Here is a 22891-nt window from a genome sequence, read left to right as displayed (position 1 = left end):
CACTACATCTTAAATGATATCAAACTTGAGATACGGTTTTTCAATCTGCTGTTTGTGCAAAACAAATTTTAGTGCATATGTGAGGAGAAACTGCTGGACTTTATTGCGGATGTTTTTCTTTTAAATGTGACAGCAGGGACAGTTGGGTTTTTAGCTGACAAAGTAAATGCCAGAGTAGGCTACCTCGCATATCCTTACTTGTCTCGCTGCCTTTCTCAGTACTGCTGACACAAGCATCTAATCAGTGGTGACCCAGTACTGCATACTTCATATCCAACAAACTAAATACCGATGAAGTTGAACACAATGGTCAAATTCCGATGTATTCAAATTTTGAAACAATGGAATATGGAAACCAAAATAATTTGCCTCAGGGGTCAAAAGAAATTAACTTTAAATTCTGGTGTATATCCTAGTTTTATTCCTCTGATGTTCTTATTTTCTTAATACACCTTGTTAAGGCCTGTTCTTCTCTTGGAATAAGTGGCACAACCCCCACCCCACCCACCCCAAAACAAGCAACGATAGAAAAAAAAAAATACTCATTAGACGGGGTTCTTTGAAGGCACAGAGTAAACTTGTGTGATGTCGTTCGCGACATCACCTTTGCCTCTTAGTTTAAGTGTCACAAAAAGCAAAGAAAAATGAAAAACAGTACCCAGAATTGATCTTTGGGTCCATGTTGAGGTTTTGCACGACATCATTTATGACAGCTAAACATCCATTTTCTTGACCGCTTATTCCTCACAAGGGTCGCGGGGAGTGCTGGCGCCTATCTCAGCTGGCTCTGGGCAGTAGGCGGGGGACACCCCGGACTGGTTGCCAGCCAATCGCAGACAGCTAAACATTATAAGATTTTTTCCCCCGTGATATCTTGGTGTAGTTTGTGAATTATGAAGTTTCAAAATATGAACCATATGCCCCTCATGACCCATATGACATATGACCCCAGTTTCTTTTGACAATAGCTCCATGGAGCCAAATGTAATAAATGGACATCATTAGACACAGTGGCACAGCTGTAGTGAACACAGAATGGCAAGGAGAACAGTCTGTAGAGAATGATGAGGCCACAGATACACAAAGTCAAGCCCAGAAAGAGGGAAAGCTTGATGGCAGGGAGGTGGTGTGTCTGCTGCCTGTCTTTCTGTCAGGCATTCTGGGGAAAGGGAGGAGGTGGGCGGATAAGAGGAGGGGGGAAAAAAATCAGGCGGCGGATGAAAGCAGACACAGAACAACACCAATTAAGAACGACAGCCGCCGGAGAACCAGACAGAGCGAAAAAGGGGAGCTGATGCTGGAAGTGGGAAAGACAGGAAATAGAATCCTCACTGGATATAGTGAAGAGAAAGAAAAAAGTGAAGTAAGATGATCATGATGGAGGCTGGAAGACAAGGGTAGAGAGTGAACGAAGTGGTGGGGGTGGGAAGCACTGTTATAGCCATGTGCCTTGATTACTAATATCCATAGGATGGCGGTATGAAGAGTGAGACGGTGCAAAGACAACAGAAACCTAAAGAGCTGCACTGCTGAAGACAAAGACAACTTAAAAAGGCAAAGACTCTGCAGGAATAAAACGCAAGCTTGACGCATTTTGAACGACACCAATCACAAAGCACGGCGGTAACGACAGAAGAGTGAAGCCATATGATCCACCATCGCTACACTATGTGGTAAACCTACTAGCCACCACTGCTACCATTTAGCTAAGTCAGACATTCCTGTGGTTTACAAAAAAACACACAACTTTTATGATGGAACAAGGCCAGGAGCAGTGATTACGTGTGGGATTATAATAGGAACCTGGTTGAGTTAAGTTGTTCTAATTCCAAAACTTTTATTTTAATTTTTAATTTTTATAACAAACAAGTTAAGTGATTTAATCTGACGCAGGCCTGAACTGTAGATACTGTATCCTTTTGGGTTTTTTCTCTTTACAATTGCGAGCTTTCACATCAGCATGGTGATTTGTGTGTTTAAAAAAAAAAAAAACAAAAAAAAAAAAAAACTAGCCTGCAAATTCAAAAAACAAGGTTGTTGTTGCTTGTGAAGTTGTGAGCATTCTGCACATACCAGCTTCACCTTAACCAGGTGTGTTAAAGTATAAAACATGCTTTACTGCCACGATCGCGGACTTGATGAATGGATGCTGGGATTTGTTGACATGGCTGAAGGTGGGCGGATAGTTGTGATGAGGGAAAGGATAAAGTCCAACAGTGAAGTAGAGAGAGTGTTGCTACTCTAAATAACAGCTCTGAGGTTTTGACTTAGTATCTTCGGTGGGGATGTAGCCAAGACATGAAACTTTAACGCTGCGGCAGCTCATTAAGTAAGAGCACGAGACCGAGCAGGATGTCTGCTATTGCTGCTAAAGCTGACAGAATTCAAGGAAGCGTCAAGCCATTTTGCATGTTTGTCCTGCCTTGTTTAGATGCCAGCATTGTATTGATCAGTATAATGCATACAACGCACAAACTAGAATTGTGCCATAAAATAAGATGTTGTTCAATGTTTGTCAGTCACCAGTCAAATTCAATCTCAATCAGTCCAGCATCATTTTTGGCCTCAATTGCTTGACACTCCTTCATGTGCATGAGTTAATTTTCCATTCACATTCAACAAATGTGTTTTATGATTGGCACTCTGTTCCAAGTAAATACATAACATTGTTTATAGTGTGTACATTACTCTGTGCATCAATTAATTTAAGTTCTGAAACACAAGGCTGAATGTAGCGTGAAATTGTCACAATGACTAGATCCAACAAATATGACAAACACAAACTAGACGCGTGCCAAGACAAATGAGATAATCAGCGGAGACAGATTTATCAAGGTTACTTTGACACAAGCATCCTGACACCGCACACACCAAAATGTCAATTGTCTGACGATTCACAAGTTGACAACGATATGAGCGATTATCAAGAGCCTTAACAAATGGACAGAATATATTCTGTTGACTTGTTACATAAGCATGACATTTGAGCTGACCATATTTATGTAAACTCATTGTTTTGTTGAACAACTCTCGTACAGTATTTATAAAATGACAAACAGTTGGAGTGTGACCCGAGGGTTACTTTGTCACCTACAACAGACTTTCCACTGATCTGAACTGTAATATCAGATCAGCCTTGATGTTGTAATTCACCCATGTCAATGATGTTATTTCAGTCCATGAATTAAAACATTACAGACACAGTGATTCCCACGTACACATTTAACGTGGCAGGCTGCCATAAATTCATTGCCACTGGTTTTCGCTAACCTTGCTGTCGCAATCTGAATTCTCGCGGTATTTGTAAGTTCACAAACTCCGGAGAATACATCTTGTACCACTCCCGCAGATAACCACCGTTCCGAACCACCAATCACAGAGAGACATTGTGTTTGGGGGCGGGATACGCAATTGTGACGAAACCAGGAAGCCAGCGCCGACGCAGGGGCTAACAAACAAACCCAACATGGACGAATGGACACTACAATTAATTCTGTTCTCGCAGAATTACTCACAGTTTCCTTGTTGAATCTTGAACAGCGAGAGGCGCTTCGTGCATTTCTAGCTGGTAAGATGCTCGTGCTTTTCCCACCTTCGACAAGAACGAAGATGAAATTTTCACCCATGGCCGTGATTGGTTAAAACAAATGTGTAGAATGTCGCATCGTCTAATCAGCTCGAAATATTGTACAGAATGTCCCGCCTTTTCCAAATGAAATTACTGTGGAGAGGTACCAGATCTGGCTATTGCCAGGTTAGACTTTAGCGCCACTACCTGTCAATATGTAACTGTGATGTTATATTCAGTTTCTTTTGCTATGCAGAGATTGTGTCGTTATGCTGCTTGTGTGATCCTTGGGAGAATCAGCTAATCATTAGCCGTACTGCTTTCCTTTTTGGTACAATATGGCAAGTACAGTGCCTAAAATGGCTCCAGTATCAAATGTATTAATGTTTATGTTTGAGAATCAATCTTAGAAGTATCAGAGGCACCAATATACCGGTATATCGATGTCACTCCAGCAGGTGTAATGGCTGTGTCGTCGCTCAGTGCTGTTTTTCTTGTCTTTGTGTGTATTTTTGTATAGAATCACATAGTCATCACAATTTTACATTTAACATTTCGGTGTGAAAAGATGTTTACGGCAAGCGAACAAAAACTGCAACATTGGTCTACACAGGGTGATTTACCCCCCCCCCCCCTTTTTTTTTTATTTTGGGTGGGGTCTTGTAACGCATGTTTTGAAAGCAGATGAACTCAAAATCTAATTCTACTCAGTTGATAATGGATGATTTTATATTCAAAAGACACTCGGTTTTTTTTTCATTTCATTCCTTCAAGCAGGCGAAAAAAAGATAGTTAGACATGCAAAAATGCTTAAGAACACTTGATATTCCATAAACAGTACACAAGTATACATGTGATCTGTGATTTTTTTTTTTTTCTTAAATCGCTGACTGGCGATCAGCTAAAAAAATTATTGTTTACGTAAAGTCCAATCTACAAACATCCATTTCCAGTTAACTGTACTGATATTGGCAAAAAAAAAAAAGACCAACTGTATAGCCTTAACTATAATCCCAGTATAAGAGCAGGTGGCATATACTCGTACTATTTACATGGCTTTAACCGAGGGCTTTGGAAGTGCTGTGGGACTCAAGCCTTGTTACATAATGAGCAAGGCTGTCTAATGTTAGTTTGGAAATGAAGACGGGAACATTTAAATTGGATGTCCCGCATATTCCCCATCAGCCTTCTTCCATGTGATGCCATGCTCCTTCCCACCGTGTCTCCAATTAGCCAACACGAAAGCGAGGGAGGGAACGGGCCCCAAATAAAGCTCCGCACACTGAACATTCCCCTGGAGCCGTGCCAAGACTCACAAGCATCAGCTCGCCAGGTCCCAGCTGCCCCCCTCACCCCGCTCCATCTCCCTGCTTCAATGCTGACCTGGCTTACCCCTGGTGGGCCCCTTAAGCCCCGCCCCTTCAATTGGCACATATGCTGGGGAAGGAGGCATAAAACAGGCAACAAAAGTAAAATATTTAAAATCTCCAACAGGAGAAAAAAAGTTATGTTCAGGTTTCGGTGTCTATAAAATAGACACAAAAATAGACACTGGCCATAGAGTAATTACAAGGATAAATAGAACATTCAAGTGTTATTTTGGTAGAAATATTTTGAACCAGTTTTGAGGACAATGAACAGAATTGCCTTAGCAGATATGTGTAGCTAATCCATCGGTGACATCCTGCTGTTCTTCTAGAGACAGGATGAAGAATTCCAGGTTTTCCTTCTCGTATTACTATTCTTCTTCATTGTAAATGCTGACAGCAACCTTGCCCACATATACTCCTCAATAATTACAATGTCTACATCCAACTCAACTGACAGGCATATATTTATGCTGCCCCCCTACACTTGAAAATAGCCATTCACAGTCAAGAGGACAAGGTTAATGGCTTTTGACAGCCACAAATTGAATCCAGCTGATTCCGCTGTCAATGCCCCCCAGACTAGAGCAGCACCCTGCGGTGGTGTTAAGCGTGTTATCTATCAGTTCTGTGCCAGTTGTTTGAAAGGCTTCATAATGACGGGCTCGGTAACCACCACGGTCAGGCCCTGGGATAAGGTCAATGACGGGGGGAATAGGGGATAGACGACATAAGCTACTTTTCTGAAGCAGGACTAAGCAGGACTTTGTGGAGCCAACCGAAATGTTTGAAAGCACTTTTTGTTCACTGGAACTTGGAGCCTCTTAAGAAACCGGCTGAATATTTTGCCAAAAATGTCCAACGTTAAGAGTTGTGGGATAGTGTGGCAAAGAACAATAAAGTCTATTACAGCTTCCAAGTTATCATTGTGAAGGGTACAAGGAGAGCAACCGAAGGACACGGCGGGGTGTAGTGCATTATCAGTAAAAGGTCAGACAATAGAAAACAAATCTTAGGTATTATTTGCAGCAAATTACCCAGATGTGCACTGATAATAGACAGCAGATGGAAAGGGTTTGTCCTCGAGGTATGTCCAAACATCCTTCGGCACTAGTGTACTGCCAAGAAAAAAATAAGTAATTCAAAAGTAAACACAACCGTGGCTGATCTCAATTTTAACTCAAACATCACAAGTGTGCAATAACATGCTACCACAGATGAAGTAATGTTCTCTTGCTGAAAAACTCCAACAAAAGCTTAAAAAAATAACATGCAAGCCTTTTATCCTATTCAAGACAACTTGTCAGAGGATTCACTTTATTGAAATTAAGCTTCAGCTGGCCACGCGGTGACTACTCTTGGTGAGAATGCCCCATATTTCATTTCTATCTTTGCTGCAACCTGCAGCGGTATTTATAATTCAGCCTTAGCTATTTTGCTTTCTAAAGACATTTGCAAACGTCTGCTTTTACTTTGAAAACAATGATTAATATTTTGGCCTTTTTTCTGGCATGTTCCGGACCCAACCGATAACTGAATCACAAGTAACTTATGGCAAAAAATAATAGTCAGTTTAATCCATTACAAAAATGATCTTTATTTGCAGCCATAGTATCAATAACCTGTATTTGACATGTACATAAACCTGCCTCAGACGCATATATTCATCAACACCCAACTCTCAGCTTCATAAAGGTTGATGAGGTGAGTTTGTTCAGTTATGTTTATTCATTAAACAATACTAGAAGAAACAACAACAGGCTCATAAAATCACAGAAATTAATTATGTTGTAATAAACTTTAATGCATTTAAAAAAAAAATTATTTCATTAATTGTTTGAATCAACAGAATAATTGTTTCTAAATAGCTGCTGCCAGTACAATGTAATGATGTTAGCAATGGATGAGGACATGAGGTACATTCGTGCAGAGTAGACCTCTAGTTTTGCACACTCCTCCAGAACACACAAGCACTGATGGTCAGAACATTTAGAGATACCCATCAGAATTAGTCTCCTAATTTATCCTTAATTGATTCAATATTTAAATGTCCAATGCCAGTAAAAAACAACACGTTTACTGTACCACAGATTCCGCAGATTTTAAAAAGACAATAGTGTCCTACAGACTCATGGAATGTCACGTGTTTGCACCACTCAATCTCATCAAGAATGCCATTTAAAAAAAAAAGAGAGAGAGAGAGGACTGGCACACCATAAAGATCCTATGGTGGTCAGGTCCACAGCCAGTAAATTTGAACTGCAATCATTAATCATAATGGTCGAAGGATATTATCCACCAGGGCGGCTCGCTCAAGTGGACATTACACATGTTTGAAAGTCCGATTGTGAGGGACTTAGAGCAGACTCCCTCTTCTTAACAAGCGTAAGCTCCATCTCCTCCCCCTATTCTCTCGTTTATGGGCAGCAGAGGGCCCCTGCAACATATTTTCACAGCCACCCTTTTATTTGCTACACGTCAGGAGAGACGGGTGGGTGTCTAGAAGGGAAGACACTTGACCCCCTGGAAGAAAAAAAAAAAAGTTGTGTGTGTGCACGCATCTGTGAGCCAGCTGGATGTTTAGGGGTAAGCGTGAGGCACCTCATGACCTGATTAGCAACCGCAGGGCATTAACCAACTGCCAGGACCTTGAGGTTGGCAACTTGGCCCAAAAATGCTTGCACGCGCCAGTAAAACAGCAAAGAGGCGGGAAAAACGCATTCCATCTCTTCACGTATGTCTTCTTGCTTTTCGCCACCAATTTTCTCATTTCAACGCGGCACTGGTGTGTGACGATTGAGATAAGACAGTTCTGACAGAAGATGACAGAGGGAGGGGACGGGGGTTTGAAATTGAACAGGAAATTATGTACTTCAATTAAGACACGCCGAAGAGATATTAAAAGCTGTACTTAGGCGCCTGGGGATGCAGGAAAAGGGGGTTGCGATGCAATGGAAAGCGACAGTTCAATCAGTATCTGGCGTCAGGTGGAGGAACAGAGGATGGGCGGCGAGATCGGGATGTTTAATAATGTACTTGGAATTAGTGTAGGGGAATGTACAAGATACATGATGTATTACTGCTACATGAACCACAGGCAGATTACACCATTTTTAAAAGGCATTTTGCATAAAATATGCAGGCTGTCAATTATCTTTTATACAAATTAAAGTGACGTAATGCAATGCCTCCTTTGCTATGTGAAAGAAACTATTCACATGTGCAGTGTTCTCAAGTCCCTTCAACCATACACATAAGAGCTGTGATATTAACACTAAAGTTACACGACCAGTTCCATCGTATGCGGTTTATAATGTATTTATTGAAATGTATATGCACATAATAATAATAATAATAATAATAATCCAACTACTATTCAGCATCACACCGTTTACATCGCCTGGAAAGTCCAGTGAAGCAAGCACATGTATTCCGAAGAACACACAAAACAACGTAGTGCAGTGAACGTCATCATTTGAGGACTTAAAAAAAATAGACAAGGAAAAAAAAGACGAGAGCTGTGATGAATTTGAACTTACCTTGCGTTAAACACGGCTTTGGCAGCTTGTAATCAATCCCCGGTGTCCTCTCCAAAGTTACCCGTAAAGCAATGGAGCAGATTCAGTCAAGACTTGGCAGCTTCGCCGGCGTCCGCCGTAGCAGCTTGGTGACAGAATACCGAGGTAAACAACGCCCCCTTTCTCAGCCACATATACAAAACCACAATTTTGTAATGTATAGCTTGAGTAAAACATAAAAGAAACGCCTCAAAAATTGTAAACTCAAAACGCCATATACGATATAGTTTAAAGGGGCGGGGTGGGGGAGGAAGCGTAGGCAACAACAAAAACAAACGATATAAGATTGACCTTGTAACACGCAGCTAAATTGTTGGAGACAACGTCGCCTATAGAAGTTGAGCCTCGATAACCCACCCCCCCAAAAAAAGAAAGAAAGGAAAAAAAAAAAAAGAATTGCGCAGTTTGTTTGTTTTTAGTCCGAGCGAGCCGACAGGCGTCCGAAAGCCAGCCGGCCAACTTGGTTTAAAGTGCAAAAAAAAAGAAATGTTTCGTTTTTAGGTGACCAACGGCACGACTTGTAACGCGCCGGCTACCACGAATGCAAAGTGAGAAGCGACTCCTGGAAAATACATTCTGCAAGGGTCCAGACGGCGCAGAGCACAGTCATGGCAGGCGTTATCAGTGAGCTCTCGGCGTCAGTGGTCTCGCAGCCATTTTGTTGAGACGAGCAAACACCGCAGTGTCGCTTCTCTCCTCCTCCCCCCGGAGAGCAGCCAGACCAGGAAGCGGCTCCGGAAACGTCACTACCGAGCAGCCAATCGGGAGATGCGACGAAACTCCGCCCCCGCCTACCAAGCAGGGCCGAAGCAGTGTTTGGATGGATGCGCTTGGTTGATAAATAAATAAATAAATAAATAAATAAATAAATAAATAAATAAATAATAGGGGCACACCACCAGGAACACTACAGTACAATCCGACTATCTGATGTGCTCTTTCTTTGAATTTTTTTTTTTTAAAACTCACCATATAATATTATTAATCCCAAACAACAGCAATAATCAACCCATCCATTGGCATTTTCCATATAAGTTAACTCATATTTGTCTAAGTCATAAGTCACCACTCCTAGTGACTGTGTCAAAAAGTAAAGTCATGCAGGGGTAAAAAAAAATAATAATAATAAAAAATCAAGTCATGCAGGGATGTGTAGTAATGATACTTTGAAAAAATATATACTTTTGCTTATTTACAATAAACAGCATTCCTCTCACTACTTGCATCCATTCTTCTCCTCACTAGGGTCTATCCCAGCTGACTTCAGGCGAGGTGCGGAGTATTTTTATCTACATATATTTATTATTGCTTGCTTGAGCTATATTGGTTCCTCGCTACAAGTGAGTGACTCCCATCAGACCATTTGATCATATGCACAGTCAGGCAGTAAAATGACTGCACACAGTCTCTGTGATGTAGCCTCACAAAGCTCACAGAAGCAAAGTTTTCAAAGCGATTAATTAAACATGGATGAAATCTGTATTTATTTTACAGATAGGCTCCAGCTCACGTGTAACCAGTGCAGTATATATGAAAAAAGAATAGGTCAAGGATGGGCAACTGGTGGCTCCTGGGCTACGTGTGGCCCCTGACCACACTCTGAGTGGCGCCTTGATTAACACCCCCCCCCCCCCCCCCGACAAATCCCCCCAAAATTCTTCAAAAAATGTTGATAGACATTATTTATGTTTTCCCCAAAAAACGTTGGGGTGGACTGTAAAAAAACAACAACAAAAACACATCTGGTTAGGAAGTGCATGATCTTATGTAGCTGCATAATACCACTGATTAAAAAAAAAGTGACCCCCTCCAAGATTTAAGTTGCCCATGCCTACATCATTTGTGTCTGCTTAAAATAATAACATTTTAACCTATAGTACAAGAACTTCTCTTGGGATTTGAGAAACAATATAGTGTCTTAGTTTGTTCTGCAAAATATACGAATGCTCTGTGGCATTCCCCAGCTTCCTCTCTCATTAAAAAATAAAAAAATAAATAAATAAATAAATAATGCATGTTTAGCAGGTTTATTGAAGTGTATAAATTGCACATGGGTGTTAATGTGAATGGTTGTTTGTCCATTCGTGCCCTGCGTTTGACCAACTCTTGCCCAAAGTCAGCTGGTATAGACTCTAACTCATCTGTGACCCCAACAATAAAGACAAGTGCAATCAATCAATCAATCAATCAATCAATCAATCAATCAATCAATCAATCAATCAAACTTTATTTATATAGCACCTTTCATACATTCAAAATGCAACTCAAAGTGCTGAACATCCATAATACAATAAAAATGAAAAGCCCCCCCCCCCCCCCCCCACACACACACACACACATCCCCATGATCGTACCCACAGACACACCAAAAACACAACAAACACACGAAAACCACAACATGGCGGGGCACAGAAGTACCCTGTAAGGAAAGGCACCCAGGAGGAGTTCGTCCACAGTGAGAGGGATGAAGACCAGCCATCCCTCTCAGTGTGGAGGCTCCCCCATGAGGAAATACTGGAGCTATCACAAATTAATGGAGGGTAACACTTTTCTTACTTCCACTCAACACTTGTCAACACACACATGCATCGTATTTTATAAAAGTGACACATTCTTTAATTAGAATTGCTTTTATTGTTTACCACTGTAAAGTGAGTAGGTCTTTTATGAATTACATAATATTTTAAAAATGCTGTATTACAGAGAGGGAGGACATCTGTACAGACAATCTCTCCTTCATTTTCATTTGCATGAAATGGTAGCAAGGTGTCAGAGCTTAACCCCTGGGCGTTATCTTATTTTGAAATGACTTGGTCAGAACCATCAAAAAGCCCAAAACGGGTCACAATAATGCCCAACGGTATAAAAAAATAATACCAATGTAATATTGGTCTGTATTTCACCAGATACTGTCAAAACTAATATTTTCTGAGATACTTATCACACAGTGAAATCCCATATAGTAGCGCCACTATCGCTAACACTGGTTTTACATCTAGCGCCTTTGTTGTCTTGATTAGCTCTCATTTATCATCACAACAAGAAGCTGTTAATGCTAGAGAAATGAATACAGCACACTTAGATTTGTCAGATGTCCTGAAAGACACTTTTAATAATGAATGCTAATGGCTCTCTGTGTTAGCGTGACGTGTAAAGAGGCAAATGCTCGCTAAGACCATTTCACTTCCCTTTGATGTGAAATAATATGTCAGTGTAACCACTCAATACATTAGCATTAGTGGGAGTTTAATTGCAGCTCTTATGGTGCTTCATGTGAACCTATTCTAAATCCAGAACTTCATTTATCGGATTCAACAACTTTTTCATATCTACCCGACCTTTGTCAAAAATGTCTTGATCAGGTGCAGTACAGAGACACGGGGCCATAATTCCTGCCTATTCACGAGATGATGGATGAGGTCGCCCTCCTGCCCCCACGATCCCCGTCTGCACACATCCTGGAGAAAGAAAACGTTGCCCCTGTCCATTCTCTACGCTCCTTTCTCATGGAAATGAATGTTCGGCGTGCAGACTATACACACGCACACAGAGTGCAGTGGGAACAGGTCAAGACTGCACATTACAAAGGGGACGACTGACCAGTGAGAACTTGCTTAGAAATGCTGAGGGCTCCTACACATCACTCACAGAGACTACTAATGAGAAAGCCAGGGGGCCCTGGCCAAAAGTTTTTTTCTTCTCCATTTTAAGGCAAAATGCCCAAAGCTTTTGAGACAGCCAGCGCCAATAGAATGGAGAAAGCAGATGTTCCACACTCGGGGTTAAGAAGGGTGAGAGCAGAGGGGAATGTCATCAGGAAAAGGAAAAAAATGCCTCGAGGCACATGTAGTTCATTGTGGATTGTGAACTATGTCAGTCAGTGCAGGAGTTTATTCTGGGGCTTGTACACACCACTTAAATACAGTGTCATGTGAGTAAGCTCTCAGAAACACTTGAAAGTTGCAAGCGTCATTGAGCAATATATTACATGCTGAGTGCACTAGTACATTCATTAACTGTTATTTCTATCACATTACGATGACTTACTGAGTGACGCTGATTATTTTAAAATTTGAAAATATGATGATTTGCAAATACATTTCAACCTATATTCATTTGAATACAAAGATTCTTCATCAATTGCTCAACAGTCCGGGGTTTCTGTATCCATATTTTTCCTGTTGTTGTATTCCACAAATTTTCAACGGGGGTCAGGTCTGGACTGCTGGCAGGCCAGTCTAGTATTTGTAACCAAAATTAAATATAAAAGATGTGGCACATCTGCAATGCTCACTAAAGGAGGTTGACAGGAAAATAAAATTATTAATTTGTATTATACACAAATAAAGAATGCTTGGTGGGATGTTAATTGAGATTGCCAACAACTACATATTTGTGGTTTATACAGATTTTTGGCAATTGAATCACTACTCTGCATTAAATATAAATGAAGTGATTTTTTTTTCCAACACAGCACCATCTGCTGGAGGTGGTGTCCCAAAAAAGGCAAGACATTTGTGTATATGAGCGTATACTTTCCTGTTTTAGCATGTAGGCTACATCGTGTTCACGCTTGCTCTCTCCATCTAATCCCATCTATTCTTTTCGGTGACTCCTGAATGTTTCTTTGCCTCCTCCAATTTGCATAATTGCTTTCACATTTCGGCAGGTTGCTGACAGGCGAGCCAATGGGAAAAGATCTGCCAGATATTCTGATAAGCAAAAACAGACGCAAGTTACTACATGCAGCAGAAGCAGTCGTTCACGTCTTCCCCACTCAGACAAAGACCTTGCTCTGTTTTCTTCCAGATTGCTCTCCCGTCCTTTCTTTTTATTCCAAGTCAGACGCTGCAGTCTGCACAGAGTCACACAAGCATGCACGTGCGTGCGCAAAATCAGAGTCACGCACACCACACACATTTTCCCTTGTGGATGAATATAGTGTCTGTCTATATATCATTTTGGTCCCATATTGCAGATGCAAACCCTCAGCAGTGTCTTCAGTGGTTACATGCATATTTAATGCATGTGCTCTGTGGCTACATTTTGTCATTTAAACACATTTCCCATAGGAGGAAGTATCCCTACCCAGAAACATTAATAATCCCGCGCGTTCATAAAACATTACCAGGAAAATTGCACAAAAAGAATCCCGGGAGCCTCCGCTTTTGTTTGAGTCAAAACATATTTCACAGAAAGCCATCTGAAGTCGAGAAATAAAAGGGCAGAATATAAACTCTCAGTGTTAAAACTTAAAACTTTATGACCTGTTAATGCAATGATTTGAGTAAAATTTAAAAATTCTGAACCTAACAAGAAGTTAACGTACAAGAAGGGAGGTTTTCTGAAGACGAGTTGACATGCTGCAGACGTTCTAATGTTTTTTTTCAAGTGTAAAAAATAATGTGTGAGCCTGAGTGGTGAGTTTCCACATCAAGGTTCAACACAATCGACTTTGAATATTCCGTTCGTTTATTGACTTAGCATCAACTTTGCCTTATTGTATTGAGCAGCCATCGGATAGAGATGTGAATAGCAATTTGCTGTTATTCTACTGCTATGTCGCAAGGTTATCAATCACACTTTCCTTCTTTGCCATAACTTGTCACCTTCTAGGGTTGTAGCACCAAATATCCCTTAGAGGCAAAGGAAATGACTCTAGAAACCCCCAAAATACCAAACACATAATATCAGTCATTACATTTAAAGGGGTAGTCAACCCAAAACATGTTTTGACAATAATATGTTCTATGCAGTCCCACTAGTCTAAATATGGCATTCTGGTTAATCCTGCATTAGTGGAATAAGAGTTATGAAGCAAAATGCAGCCATTTTTATCCATCTCAGGGCGCGGCCATTTTTTGCCACTTGCCGTCGACTGAAGATGACATCAATGTTGCTCATGTCTCAGGTAACAACCAATCACAGCGCAGCTTCAAAAAACAGGTGAGCTGTGATTGGTCATTACCTGAGCCCTGAACAACTGTGATGTCATCTTCAGTCGACAGCAAATGGCAAAATGGCCGCCCCCTGAGATGGATAAAAATGGCTGCATTTTGCTTCATAACTCTTATTCCACAAATGTAATATTCATCAGAATGTCACGTTTAGACTAGTGAGGTCACGTATAACATATTATTGTCAAGAACTATTTAAGGTTGACTTCCACAAAAAAAAATTTCGAACAGTATTTAAAGAATTTCACTTCACTCTGTAGTACAAAGGCCCACTCTGAAACAACAATTTGAACATCTAATCACACATAATCTTGAATGGTTGCTAAACCTCTGGTGCCAGCTCAAAGGCAGATCTTTGAAATCCTCCCTCCCAAGATGGAGCTTTGCAGAATGTGTTTAGTCGTATTTGCCAATGACAGATGAGTTGGATGCGGCTGTATTGATTATGAATACACAACCTTCCTTGGGAGTCTGTGCTTAATGCATGTGAGCAATCAAAATGCAGACGGCGAGCTACTACCGCTCGGCTCAAAGTGACATTTCCACAGGCTGGACTTGACATATGCAAAAAGGGACTGGGCGGGTGAAAGCATTTATAGTCTCCCTTTCTCAAGATGGGTGAAGCTAAGCATTAGCAACGGACTGGAAGTGCATACCCATTAAGGAGGCAATGGCATTTGACTTGATTGTAAGAATCAGGAAAATTAACCTAATTTTTTTTAACGGAATGGGAGAATCTGGGAACATTCTGAACACTTGTTTTCACGTCAGTGTCGTACATCTATCCTTTTTCTGTACTGCTAGTCCTCATCAGAGCCAGGGGTGAGCTACAGGAGAGTCTTTGCCAGCTAATTTAATAATTAAAAAAAAAAAAAGTCTTTTTTTTTTTTTTTTCAGAAAATGGATGGATGGATGTAATAGAGTCTAGTAGACTTAGTGCAGAAAGAGACAAATATGCCGGCATTCAACCATTCAAGTATTGCAGGTTGCAAAGGTATTGCACAGTGTAAACCAGGGGTGTCTAATTCAGGGGCTACTTTTACAAAGTACATTCTGAAAATATTCCCATTTATTATTTTCTTATTGCAGAGTAATCTGAAATTCCTTAACTTAACTCCCTGATGGGCCGGCTCTGGCCCACGGGCCATATGTTTGACACCAATGGGGTGAGCGTTCAAATAAGGATTACAAAAAACAAATTGCATCGTGGTTGACAGATTGTCACGTCATAAGATGTGTTGATCAACTACCAATTGCACATAATAAATCCGACACAGTATTAATGATTAATTAATCAACTATGTGAATCCCCTCCATTAAGAAAGACAAGATAAGGCAAGATAAGTGTGCTGCGCTGAATACTAGAGGGATCCTTTTCATTTACTCGCATCCAGAATAAATATTACATCAGCTCACAACAGAGAAGATCCAATATCATGTCTCCAGAAACACACTGATGTACACAATGCCTGCAATAACTGTTGTGATAGTCATAAAAATGAATACATTTCTATTAGATTATGACCTTCACACAAATGCAGTGTAAATGTTTCTAATCCCTTAGAGTAATGCCGTGTCTCTGGATGCTGCATATTATATTATATGTGATGAGAGTTGGAGTAAACAGCATCGCCACAGCAACTGTGTGTGTATGAATGTCTATACTGTCAATGTGTGCGTGTTTACGAATGTGTGCAGTGCAGTATAGGACAGCGATTTGGAACTGTGGTTATTTCCCTTGAGACAGGCAAGTAGGTAAAGGCCAGCGAGGGGGAGAGGGGAGGATGGAAGGAGGGTGCCAGAGAATAATGAGGAATGATACAGTGGCGTCTTCACCAACGAGGCCAACGCAGTCGCCAAATCTAGTGCACACCGGCAAAATAAAAGCGGCGCAGCATTAATGCTACAATTTAGATTCCAAATGAATTATATCTTGTTAATTAGCATTTACAAACACACTCATTGTTTTTGTAATGAGTTCATCTATTAATTAAAGGTCCGCCTATTCCTGATGACCTTGCTTTATTTTGTCACAATTGCCCCGCATTATGCCCCACTTATCCTTCTCCCCCAATAGCTAATATGAGGAATTAGCACCCAAAGAAAAAGGGGGGGGGAAAGCATCCTTGTGGTTTGTGCATCACGTTTTGTGTGTTTGTGGGTGAGCGCCATCACTTATTAACCCACACCCACTTTCATTTACAAACTCATTATCATGCTCAAAGACCTGCATGGATTTGATGGGGTTTTGGGAACTGACTGCTTAATCAGATTTATTGCACACTTAAGCTTAATTGATTGCCTTTATGGAATCAAATGACTAATTAAGAGCTCGCAAGTCGACTTTCCGTTCCATCCTTGTGTTAATAACCTATGGAGAATGAAGGTAGTGCAACTGTCAATCACAAAAAGGTCATTTCACAAGATACTATCTATTCAAAACTGACGGGTGAAATGTGTGCATATGTGAAATCAATCGCAGAATTGTGGAACGTTCACTCGTATAAGCCCGCATTTGGAAAGCCACCATGTAAGTATCGCCGGTCCAAAAGAGAGACAACACATCTCGACCTTCAGGTGATCTTCACCAGATCAATACTATCATCAACACAGACAAGCGGTCACAATTTACTCAGCCTCCTATAACTACACCGAGACCACCGCCACCAAGCCGCACAGACACACTCGTCTGTCTTCCATTCTATATCACACGCGCAATAAAACACACACGCCTCTGGTGAGTGTCTGCTACTCGTATTGATTGTTCAGTATTGACCGACTCGTGCACACACGACCGTCACCATGTACAACCTTGCTTGTTGACTTTACTTCTAACTGCCAGGCTGGGATTGCATGCATGTCACTTGCCTGTTATAAAAGTAGGAATTGCAACTGCCTTAGAAATGACATGTAAATGTTGAAAGATGCTGCCGGAATGCCAAATAAAAAATGAATAAAGCTCAATAATGGTGAGTGACGCGGTATATTACACAGAACATCATATCATGACTATCCACCCTGCATTTGCGACCTCTGTGGGGGTTGAGTAGTATAGGGAGTAAAATCGGAGCAATTTGATTAAACATAAAAAAAGAGCATTGATGATAGACTACCGCTATGACTCATGGCAACTCTGCATTATTATTTTTTTAACAATAGACTCTGTAAGGTGAAACACAATTTCAAAATGTAAACAACCAACCATTGATGACAAATGAAAATAAGGAATGTGATGCTGAGTCAGAGTTCAATTTTTAACATTCTTAATTGTTACTAAAGAAAACAAATGCCAGTGAATATTGTGTTCAATTAGCCATTGCTGAAAGTGTTACAAGACTGCCGCATTCATGCTATTCATTAGCCCAACTTTGTTAGCCTTTTAATTGTTTGTTAGCATTAAGCTAAGATGATTTTTTTTTAATGCAAAGCTGTGGTTGTTTTTAAATACACAATGTGTAATTGCACTCTCTGCGTTTAAATATCCTTTGCTTTAAGTAGTATAACACTGTCACTCGCGATGAAATTTGTTAGCTTGTCTAATGTCTATGGAATTTTGTGTGATTAGCATTAAGCTAGCAGAGGACAAATGTGTGGTTGTTTGAAATACACAACGTATAGAATAATTATATATGTTTAATACTTTGTTTTATAGTAAACTTGAACAAGCAGTGGCAATAAACAGCTTAAAGTTTCTTTTTTGAGTTCACTCTGCCGTAATGCTGCTTGTTTTGAACTACTTTGAGTTGAGTTCAAAGCCACCATATAGCGCTCCTTAATTAATGTAGTTCCCATTTACCCCAATACGCGAGTTCAAATGGCAATGTTCATTAAAATATTTTGCATCTAGCATTCCCTTTAGTATGAATGCCTTACACAATAATGATTGTTTCTCCAGGTGCATATACATATACTGTATTTATGTTTTCCACCAAGGGAAAAGGGCACAATAGCGGAAACACAGAAAGGCCACTATCAGTTATCTCACATGGCATGTCAGTTTTTACATCCCTTGGCGTATTCATTACGCACATACCCCTCACCCAGAGCAGCCACAACTACCACCCCCCATCGCAACATACACACAAACAGCAATAAACAAGAAAATCAATATCTAACTATTTGCGCGTGGCCCGAAGGCGACTGTTTCAATTCCATGTAAATGTTGGTGGCATAACCAGAGGCAAGAGTTGATATTTAGAAGTCCATTATGAAGATGCAGTGATGGGTTAATTCACTACGTGCTCCAAGGAGGCTTTGAGGCAATGCAAAGAGATGGAGGCAAGAGAGCGATGCTAGAGTGGACAAAAATACCGGTAGAAGGAAAAGGTAGACATAAAGAGGATTGGAACTCAAAAAAGTTTAATACTTTCTGGAGTTGTGCTCCATAAAATCAGACGGATTATCTTTTTTTTTTTTTTTTTCAAAATAAGATATTTGCAGGCATCTGCTTTTACTTCGGAAAACAATGATCAACATGTTATGGACCAAAACCCAAGTTATTGGCCATTTGTGTTATATACCGTTGTCTTGACTGTTAACAAAGCTTTTATGATGGTGACAGTTTGGAGTAGGAGGTAGAAACAGAAAAGTGTGAATATATGTATGGATGCGTGTACGTATTTGTGTGTAGTATTGTTGTGTGTGTAACTATATCAGCCACCTCAGCCTGGACGTCAGTTTGATTAATGTCGCCTTCCTGCAGATGACCTGCAAGGTCACTGGAATAGTGGATACTCGGCCTCTCTCATTTGCTGCTGCGCCAATGTGAGGACGGGGCTTGGGAAGGGGGCGTCCAAATAATATGCTTCCCTAGAGGCTCTTTTTCTCGTCTCCCACCCCCTCCCACCCCAACTCCTTTCTGTACATCTCTCATTTAAAAGCTCTGTCTGTCTGTTCTTCAACTGCCCTTGCACACATCCAGCGTTGTGTATCGCTCATTCTCATCCATCTCTTTCAGTCTAGTCGCTGCTCCAGCCCGCTGTCCACCTCTTTAATCTGAAATGCAATCAAAGGCGGCCATAATAAAAAGGAATTTGAGGATGCTGGAGTGAGTGGGGATGGGAGGCAGGCCTGCAAGGTGCCGTTAGGGTCACCCACTGAAGGTTTTGATAAACACATACGCATTAAACACATCACTGCCACTCTTCCTTTCCTCCATCTGTTCACAGCCTCATGAATTGAGTTGTCCTGGACCAACAGACTCTTGGCACAACGGCACACTTCCTCGGAAGGCTGCTCGTTTTGCCAGACGGCCATTCTTGGCACGCATCCGGCAGAGAAAGCGAGGGCGGGTCAAGGGAGAAGTGATTGTTTTATGAATGCCAACTGTTAATAGAGTCTGGCGGACCACTTTGCAGCTTCCTTTATGCACAGGTTTTATTTTGCGCTATAAAAGAATTAGCCAACAGCAAGATTCATGGCATAAAGGTTTGAAAGGAAGAAATAGATTCCAAAATAATCCATGTGTTAAGTGTTACAAATACATCATCATTTAAATTAAGTGACTGCTGGCTTCCTGTTTTGCATCAAAACAAAATATAAGGAGAGGCAGAGGAACCATCGCTAAAGACCAAGCATACTGTACACTCTAAAAACAGTTGGGTCAAAAATAACCCAAATAATTTGGTTCAAGAGAATAACCCAAAACCCAAGTTATTGGGTTGTTTTGTGAGTTACTCATTTTGATAAATAAAAATGGAAAAACATTATTTTGGGTTATTTATTAGTACAAAACAACCCATTTTGGGGGGTAGTTTTGAGTGAAAATTATTAATCCAGACAGTTGGGTAAATCCTGTTTTTGACCCAATTTGGGTTATTTTTGACCCAACAGTTTTTTAGAGTGTTTAAAAGAAGGATTTCTTTTGTTTGTACTGACATTGCATAGGGGAGAACGCTGAGATTAACATTATGTTTAAATGCCAAACTCATCAAGTGCTCAACTGAGCATACTCGGACGTCAAACAGCAAGTTTCGATCATTATTGTCATGCCTGGGGTCACGCCAGGGTTAAGTTTGAGTTCATGACCTGTTAAGTTTGGGTTCATGACCGTGAGGTCACGTGTCTGTTATGTACTGATGTAACAAGTGTCTGTTTTGAACTGATGTAACCATCATCTGGTTTCAACTGGAAAAACGCTATGTGATGTTTCAACTGGTTTTATGCTTTGTGATGTCAATCTTTAATCCTTTACTTAGTCACAACCAATCTGATCGAATGACTATGTGTAGTAGCAGTCTGAGAAGTGCGTGTGTTTGCCGGAGTATCACTTCATCCAAAAACAAATACAAATGTTGGTTGCTTAGTCTTGGGTACCAGAAGGTTGGATGCTCCTGATTCCCTATGAACCCTCAAAAACCAAAACAAAAAATCTGATTTAATATCTTTCAACTGGTCAGAAGCTATGTGATGTCAGAAGCTATGTGGTGTCAGGAATCTTTAATATCCTTCAACTGTCTTTCTTTAATCTTTAATCTCTTTATCTGGTCAACAGCCAATCGGATAATTCCATGTCAGTCCTGTTAGCCACATGTCTGGCCACAGCCAATCAGATCCATTCAGTGTCTATATAAGTCTGATATGCGTTGGTGCCGATTTTTTCCTCTGTTCAGCTGGCTCTGCTGTTTCTCTGCCCAAGTTAGCTTAGTGTCTCATGATTCTTGACACATTCTCCTTGTTTCTGGTTTAGTCGGGTTAATTCCGCGTCTCTTGATGTTATGCGAATAAAGTGTTAAAATCTTACTTGTGTCTGAGTTTTTGGGATCCAACTCCAGTACATAACAACAGGAAGCCATGAGGCCAGATTCCAACCCTGGAATTATCAGGCAAGCGCGCACTACACATTGGTGGTAGAATAATCTCAAATAAATATAGTAAATAATTGTTATTTACTGTACAAACTGGTAAGAACGTTTTGTAATTTCTTTCAGCCGCCCCCCCCCCAAAAAACAAAATAAACAAAACCAAGACTGTGACATTATTTATGTGTGTGTTCCTGTGTGTGCAGTACTCAGTAGTATATTCCCAACCTGGAGAGTAAACCCTGCTGCGCTCAACCTATTTGTCTCACACTCTGTACCTACTATACCCCCACTTTCTTCCCTTTTCCCCCACTGTCTCTGCTCCCCTTTGCAGCCATGCCTGACATACACATGCACGTACACACTTGTGCATCATGAATCTTTCATGTGAGAGGGCTGTATAATCCCTGAGGCGTGTCCCCCCCCACACTCACACACCTCCACCTTGCACCATGGTTGCAGAGGGATAAAGGAGATGGTGGCAGTGGGGATAGAAGAGAAGTGAAGGAGGGAGGGAAGGAGCGGTAAAAGACAAATTGGAGGTGTGAAGTAGGACCCCATTAGAATTACCGTCCTTTTTTTTGCTACTGAGGGAAGGCGGAGCAAGAGATAACAATGCAGAGAGGTTTGTTGCATTTTCCTCTTGCTCGCATGGGACTGCAGTAGAAAGTCATTTGGTTTCTAATATTGACTTCTTATTTTTTTAAACCTAGAACTCACTACAGTACCTGTATTCTGATGGCAAAACCAACCAGTATGCATTTGCACCCCCACAAGCCATTTTGCCATTCAAACACCCTTAACAGACATGATTATTCACCAAAGACATTTTGATTAACCCAATAGAGCAAAGGTGCCAACTCAAGGCCCGGGGGCCAGATCTGGTCCGCCACATCATTTTACGTTAACTTCCAAGATGCTTGCTAAAATCTGTACCAAAATTTTAAATGATCAGATTTAATTAATACATTTTTTTGTCACCTTGTCACCCTTTCATTCCAGTAACTTAACATTGTTATGTTCTGGAGTTGGATCCCAAAGCGCAGACACAAATAAGATTTGAACTATTCATTCACATAACTTGCGTAGAGGAGAACCAACAAGAGTTGCACAGAGGAACAGTGGTAATAATCTGACAAAACACACCCTTCTCAGACAGGCTTATATAAACAGTGAATGGATCTGATTGGCTACGGTCAAACATGTGGTAGGTCCCTGATAGGTCGCTGAAACAGGACTGACATGTATTAATCTGATTCGCTGCTGGCTACCACGCGGGTAAAACTGATTGGCTTCTGACCATATAAAGAGATTAAAGATTCTTGACATACCATAGTTACATGCCGATTGCATGAGTTCAAATAAAACAAAAAGACTGTAGTTACATGCTGACTGCTTCTTGTATCAGTTCAAATAAAGTCAAATAAAACCAAACAGAAGACATTTGTCACAAACAAAACACAGTCATGACAAACATAAGTTAAAAAACTATTATTCTGGATTTTTGTTGTTTAATGTAATAATGCGAGGAGTTATATTTATATGGTTTCTAGGTCTGTGACAAACGTGGCATTTTTTTTTTTTTAGATTTGATTATCATAGTTATTCAATTGATTACTCA

General features: G+C 40.7%; 1 protein-coding gene across 3 annotated transcripts in view; it reads right to left on the bottom strand.

Moving 5' to 3' along the window:
* tnrc6c2 (trinucleotide repeat containing adaptor 6C2) overlaps nucleotides 1-22891 on the bottom strand; it is a 120608-nt gene that overhangs the window by 27267 nt on the left and 70450 nt on the right. The window contains exon 1 of one of the 3 annotated variants that reach the window (XM_077525767.1): nucleotides 8475-9278. The exons of the other annotated variants lie outside the window; for them this stretch is intronic. The gene's annotated coding sequence lies outside the window, so the exon portion shown is untranslated. Of the gene's footprint in view, nucleotides 1-8474; nucleotides 9279-22891 lie in introns of those variants that run through there. 3 annotated transcript variants of the gene reach the window in all.

The sequence above is a fragment of the Festucalex cinctus genome, chromosome 6 (genome assembly GCF_051991245.1).
Source record: "Festucalex cinctus isolate MCC-2025b chromosome 6, RoL_Fcin_1.0, whole genome shotgun sequence".
Lineage (NCBI taxonomy): Eukaryota > Metazoa > Chordata > Actinopteri > Syngnathiformes > Syngnathidae > Festucalex > Festucalex cinctus.
The sequence above is the reverse complement of the archived record's forward strand: the minus strand, read 5'-3'. Positions and strand labels throughout refer to the sequence as shown.